Source organism: Ambystoma mexicanum, chromosome 10 (genome assembly GCF_040938575.1).
Source record: "Ambystoma mexicanum isolate Mex_15411 chromosome 10, UKY_AmexF1_1, whole genome shotgun sequence".
Taxonomy (NCBI): domain Eukaryota; kingdom Metazoa; phylum Chordata; class Amphibia; order Caudata; family Ambystomatidae; genus Ambystoma; species Ambystoma mexicanum.
In genome coordinates, this window is record NC_090932.1 from 732,351,772 (window position 1) to 732,358,940 (window position 7,169).

A 7,169-nucleotide genomic window follows, 5' to 3' on the forward strand; every position below is an offset into this window, starting at 1 on the left:
GGGCAGTGGGACAGTCCCCAAGGCAAACAGGCAGACCAGATGCTCCGGTCTAGTCTAATGGGAACTGGAACATTGATTGTACCCAAACGCTATTGGTCGGGGCCAGTGAACCCAGCAAAAAGAAAGCCAATGGTTGGCCCAGGGAACATGCTGATGGAGAGAACCAATGGAGAGGGAAAGGGGAGGATAAAAAAGGGACAGGAAACCGCAAGGCGCGGGTTTTTCAGGTGAGTGCAAGGGAGGAGAAGAAAGACCAAAAGACCAAGTGAAGGCAGGGTGGTGCAGAACAGCTTGGAGAAGGATTGCTGAGAGAGTGTGCAAGGTGAGGTCTTTGTTGGTTAGAGTGGTACTTGGGTGTAAGCGTGCATGCAAGTGGTTTGAATGAGGTTAATAGAGGGAGAGCAGAGGATGACTCAGTAAGTGTCAGGTGAGTGGGAGAGTGAATGGGGATGACTGAGGGAGAACATGTGGGTAGAGTGTTAAGTGGTAGTGGAGAGGGGAGAGTAGTAGTATTGCTAAGGGGATAGTACTGGTAGTAGAGGGGGTGTATAGCAGCGAGGGGGAGACTCTGTAGAGAGTGGAGCAGACTAGAAAGAGAACATTGGAGGAACAGCAAGAGTAGGAGAGCAGATGAGTGGGAGGAAGAAAGGGAGAACAGTAGACAAGAGGACGAACAGAACATCAGGGCAAGGAGTACAAGTGTATGTTAGAAAGGTCTAAGTGAGAACTGATTGTTTGGAACGTTCCTCTTTAATAATTTTATTGTGGGACCTAGGTTAGGATTCAACTAGATTTTTCCTAGAGGGAGACAGTTGAAAATGTGTTTGCCTTTGGGCCTTCACAATCAGCCAGAAAGTTATTAGAGAGTAGAGGTTACCAATCTCGAGAGACCATCCTAGCATTGAGGGATGCCTGCGCTATAAGAGGGAACTGACTGGGGGAGTTGAGAGAGAGAGGAATTGCCCCTAGGGGAGCCCCTTCTCAAATACTTCAATAAAAACCCTTGAACCACCTTCAAGAGTTGATGTGTTTTGAAGCCATCTGTGACACTTAACCCTATAGGCCATGGGCCAGGCTCAGATATTCTCCCCTTCTAGCAATGGGTCTACCTCCTGAGGCCACTACGGATGTAGCTTCTCCCTTCTACCCTCACGCGTTGGCAAAATGGAACTTAAATATATCAAGCATTCCCTCCTCCCTTGCTTAGACTAGTACTATGAAAGTACGAGCAAAGGTTTAGGACTATTTTCCCGCATCAAAAGGTTTGCATTAACCTTTTGTTCTAAAAATGCTACCACCAAAAGTTTGAACCTTTTGGTGGTAGCATTATAAAAAAAATAGAAATGGGTGTCCCCCGCATCGCCCCACTCACTATACATTATTGTATAGTGAGCGGGGGCTGCGGGGTACACAACCGCAGCCTTCCGTTTAATAAAAAAAAAGAGAAGAAAAGGACCCTCCAGCGCCGGTTCCCGATCACGGAAGTGAAAGGGAACTGGCGCTGCAGGAACCCAGCTTGAAGACAAGGTAAGTGTGGTTTGTTTATGTTGGGGGTGTGGGTGGGGGTGTGCTGAGGGTGTGGGTGGGGGGGTGTTGTGGGTGTGTTTTGTGTGTGTGTGGGTTTGAGTTTGTATGTGTGTTCGCATGAGAAAGGTGCAAACTTTTGGTATTTTGAAACTTTCTCATGCAAACGATTTGCCCGCTGTAATTTCAGCCGCGGGCAAATCACTCGGATTCACGAGCAAATATGCAAGCTTTCCAGGTGTCTAAGATTATTAATCTTGATTTGATCATTTATCTCGTTGAATGCCACGCAATCAAGCCCCAGGGTTTAACAATTTGATTGGTTGTCATGGCATCTGAATGCTGTGTAAATGAGGCAAAACTACATTTCCCATCACCAGAAACATGTTGGGATATGCTGGCATCCACATGTCACTCACGCACAAGCCGGGGGATGGACTGCGGCTCGGGACCTCTCGCCAGGGTAAGAGGAAATTAAGACACTGCTGCACTTCTCTATAGTCCTCCAAATGTGAGTAGTGCTGTTTCATTACTATCCTCTTTCCTGTTGTGATCCGGACCCTTTTTCTCGCTTTGGTTTGCTCATCACATTTGATTGGCTTGCAATTCTGTTACTAATTGCCTGTTTGTCAAACTTGGAAGCCCCTCTCGATACTCTTGTGTTTTGTCCTTTGTAAGGGTACATAATTAAGGCCTAGACACAAAGGCTGCATAGTTTTGGTTACAAACTTTTATTGTGGATAACAAGGGTTGGGGAAAAGGCCCACCTGTCCCTAAAACTAAGAGGGGGGTCCCTGCCTCAAAGGAAACTAGTGAAATGTCTGGCTGTCAAATAAAAAGTCTGTTACCATTGTGTGCCAAAAACCTCCCTCTGACACTTATAACCTAAACCAAATGCGTAAGGGTGATCTCATCTGTTGTAAAATGATAATAAGTTGTGCCAACAGGTAATGGCAATTCTTGCCAACAGAAAAGTTCCCAATGTCTCGGGTGATCAAAATGACAGAATAAATGGATTAGGGTTTGTTCCTTTCCCCAGGATTCCTTCAGGTTCTACTTGTCTCTCTCTGGGTCCCAGACCCTCTATCTTCTTTGGTAAACTTTGCTTTACTACTCATATGGGTGTGAGTCCCACAATCACAGTTCTGTATTGTACCAGCTTGGTGTGCTCTCCTGCCAAGCAAAGGCTTTCTTTTGGACTGTCACTTTTACTTTAGGGTTCCAGACTCTTATTCTCAAATTCTCACATGGGTGTTGGTCCCAGACTCACAATATGTGACTGTAATAGATTGGATTCCTCTCCTGCCAAGTGTGTGCTTTTTTGTGACCGTCTCTGCTTCTCTTAGGGTCGCAGACCCTCTTATTCTCTTGCTCTCATCTGGGTGTGAGTCCCAGACTTGCACTGTGTTGTGACAATAGTTTGGTTTACTCCCCTGCCAAGCATATGCATCTTTCTGTATTGTCTCTATTTCTTTGAGAGGCCTGGACCCTTTTATTGGTGCGGGTCCCAGAATCGAACTGTGTTGTGGCAATAGCTTAGTTCACTCCACTGCCAAGCATATACTTCCTTATGTACAGTCTCTGCTTCCCCTAGGGTCCCAACCCCTCATATCCTTGTTCTGTCCTTGCTCCCTCTTCCTCCTGGACCTCCCGCACCTCGCTGCCTGTGTACCTGTTTCTCTGGTTCGCGTCTTCGAGCAGAGGTGCTTCTCTCGGATACTTCGGCAGCATTCTGACCTTTACTACGGTCAGCGGCTTCCATGCCGGTCAATTTGTGCTTGCGCTTCTCTTGCCCTTGGTGGACTCTCTGCCAATCTCTTCCAACTTCTCAGGTTGGAGTTTTCCTTTCCGGAATCTTGCCGGGCCAGCGGTTGCCCAGTGGTTTCTTCAGGCAGCGTGCAAAGGAGCTTTTTCTCCTTTGACTTGCTTCACGCTTCCGTTCGCATCCGTGCACACCGTCTCCTGTTCGCCGGGTTGGCGTCTTTCAGCTTCCTCGTCGGATGATGGCTCTCTCCATGTTTGTTTCCCTCTGTGATTTTTGGATTTCCCTTGGCCAATCAAATGTGGTGAGAGACTAGACCCATCACTCTGGTTCTCTGGAGTGATCTTCCCACTCCTGGTCGTAGTCTTCACAATACTTTTAGTGGAGTTATATAGGAAACAATTGGTATTTTCAGAACCGCTAGTCAGGTCTATCATACCAGGTTGGTTGACCTCACAATAACAAATATTAGCACTGACTGTAAACGGGAAGGAGAGTTTAACTTGGGGAAGGAGGGAGGGTCTAATAAAGCAGAATAAAACTGTGTTCTCTGGGAATGGTCATCCCTCATCCCTAATCCCATAAGGAGCTTCCTCTCCCATGTGATCCTCCCCCGGTGTACCCCCCCAGCCCCCAGGGGGACTATTGTACTGTAGATGCACTGCCCTGGCCCCAGGGGAAAGGTCTCCCCGTAGGGGAGAAGGGACAACATCCACAGATTTGTCACACCATCCGGAACATTTTACCTTGGAACTCAGTTACCCGTTTCCTGTGTCTCAAACTTGGAAGCCCCTCTCGATACTCCTGTGTATTGTCCTTCTGGAACTGTTTACCTTGGACTATGAGACTGTATATCTAGATTCCTTAGATGTGCCCTTGTGCCGTCCAGGGCAGGGATCCTTGAGTGGGCTTCACTTTGCCTTCTATGGACTGCCTTAATTTCCTGTAGGTTTCCGGATTCAGATCCTCCACTCTTGTATTCTTCTATACCTAGGGAATTAGGGTCGGAGGGAGAATATTGCTGGTACTCATACTATCCTTTTTCTTTTCCCCATCTTAGGTAGATTGCGGATAGGCATCCTTTGGTAAATATCAGCCTTTTTTGCTCTTCACCCCTGGGTTTATATGTTCGTAGGAAGTGGTGAAGTTGGGAAGAAGGTCGTCTTTGCTGGAGACCCACGCAGGGTTTGTTGCAGTGCACTTCAAGTCTGTCAGACCTCACACTGCTATTTTAAAGTCAGGTAGATGGCGTTGAGGCGCCATATGGCTCTGCGACCCAGTGTCAAACATTGCAGTGGCACTGGTGCGCAACATCTGCGAGAGCTACATAGGTAAGCGCGTTGTCTCTACAAACAGCAGGCACCCGGGCATGAGCAGGTCTTGCAGATGAAGGATGGTGTGCCTACGAGGATCTTCACTGCAGGAAGGTTTGTCGTCCGTTGTGACTGATGCAGAGTACTAAAGAGTGGAAACACGTACATACTCATCCCGAGGTCAGGGTGGGTAGTGTCAAACTCACAAGGGAATAGGGGACTCAACCCCCTCTCCCGAACCACAGAAGTCGAATAGATCGACCCTCCCACCGTGGTTGGCACAGGCGCCTGAATATAATATCACAGGGAACCACGTGGCAGCCAATGGGGGGAAGACGGAGTTAGGGTAAGGGGGTGGATTGACAAAGGAAAGGAGGGGAAAACATAACAAGAAAGTACATAGCAATAATAATAATACCTATTAGGTCAATGCTCCTGAAACCTGTATCTTACTCCTATACCTGTATCATAATCTCATATACCCATAATGACCTTAGAACATTTCGTAGCAAGCTCTTCATATTTTTAGTAATGTTCTTATGAAACACCACCCTTGCGTACAACACAACAAATGAATGTTAGCAACTTAGACTTGACATAAGACGAAACCCCTTTTGAAAGCACTCTTGAAACATATGGGGTTGCAGACAAGCTGAATGGCACAGACAAATGAATGTACGAGACTCATGGCCCGAGGGGCACATTGAAGCAACAAACATGGGTTCACAAATACTAAGCACATGTTCTCTGGTTGTTCTTTGAAATCATATTTAGCTCTAAATGATTCTCTTGTTCTAAAACGAATAATAGCCAGTGTTAGCAGATGGCTTATTCAGAAATTAGATGGCGTGTTTAAGCATGAGCTGTGCCCATGAGAAATAGCGTGTTCCTTCACACGCTCTTTCTTTTCGTGGCTTCACATCATTCAGGCAATACGCTCATTAATATGCAAATAGCATGAGTAACTTAACTGACGGTCAAGACGCCTGATAGGACATCCGAACCCTGAAGATCAATGCCCAACACCAAGAGCGAAGCCGTTCCACGCCGCTGCCGGGCGCTGTGGTTTTATTGTAGAGAAATGCACTGTTGCGGCCCGGGATACAGCTTTGCAGTCCTCCGGCGTTTCAGCGTTCCTGCATATCACCGCGTCCTAAGATGCCGCCGCCCATGCAGACAATCTGTAATTACCTGCACTGAGGCACGGGCGGCGGCGGTTTTTTAAGCGAGCAGACCAGCCCACAATCAGAACCAGCTGGCGTGCCGCGCGAACGCTAAGGACTACATAATTCCCAAAGAATGCTGGGAAGTGTAGTCTTTAGCTACTTAGCGCCTTTTTGGATACAAAAAACGCCTTCCTTTGCCCCCTATTTGATTCCTGACAGTACCTCCTCTCTTAGGGCCCTTTCCAAGTTTTGCTTTCTCCGGATGTTGTAAATGAAATAAGCGTACCAATCTAGGTGCATGGACCGCACTAGCCGGTTCCCATGAAAAATCCTCAGGTCCATACCCTGCCCATTGAATAAGATACCATAATTGATTCTCTCTGTCGGGAGTCCAATATCATCTTCACTTCGAATTCCATCTGCCCATCCTTGATAATTGCTGGTGGTCTCTGCACTCGTGTCCCTGGAGCTGCGGGTTTAAGCAAAGACACATGGAACACTGGATGTATCTTCAAGGTTTGAGGCAACTTCAATTTGACCGCTACCTTAGATATACATTTCACAATCTCGTATGGTCCAATTAATTTAGGGGCAAATTTACGAGGTCCTTTCAAAGGCAAATTGTGAGTAGCCAGCCATACCTTATCTCCCACCTTATACAAAGGAGCGCCTCTCCTTCTTTTGTCTGCATATTTTTTATACTGTTCTTTAGCCTGTTCTAAATTAGCTCGTGCCTTCTGTCTGATGTGTAGGAGTAACTTTTTTTATCCTGAAGCATAGGAATATTCTCCATGTCCGGTAAATGCTCTGGTAACATATTCTGTGTTTCACCATACAAACATTCGTTTGGAGCCATACCCAACGAAACGTGGTCAGTATTATTGTACGTGAACTCCGCCAACCATAAAGATTGTACCCAAGACACTCTGCCATCATTTAAATAACAGCGCAAATACTGTTCAAGCGTCTGATTTACTCTCTCTGTTTGTCCATCCGTTTGTGGATGATAACTGGTGGACAATGCACAGTCAATTCCTAACATCAGACAGAAAGCATGCCAAAATTTGGAAGTAAATTGAGGGCCTCTATCTGATACAATACTTTTAGGTAGACCATGTAATCTGACCACATTTTGTAAGAACAACTCTGCCAATTTCCCCGCTCCCGGAATGCCTATACAAGGCACGAAATGGGCTTGTTTAGATAAAAAATCCACTACCACCCAGATTGTGTCGTACTGGTCATCTGGAGGCAAATCAGTAATGAAATCCATAGATGTGTGTCAAAACCTTTTCCGGTGTGGGTAAAGGTTGGAGTAAACCTGCTTTCTTAGTATGATCTGATTTACTTCGTACACATGTTTCACACTCTTGTCATGATCTCTGCTTCCAAAAGGTCAGGGTT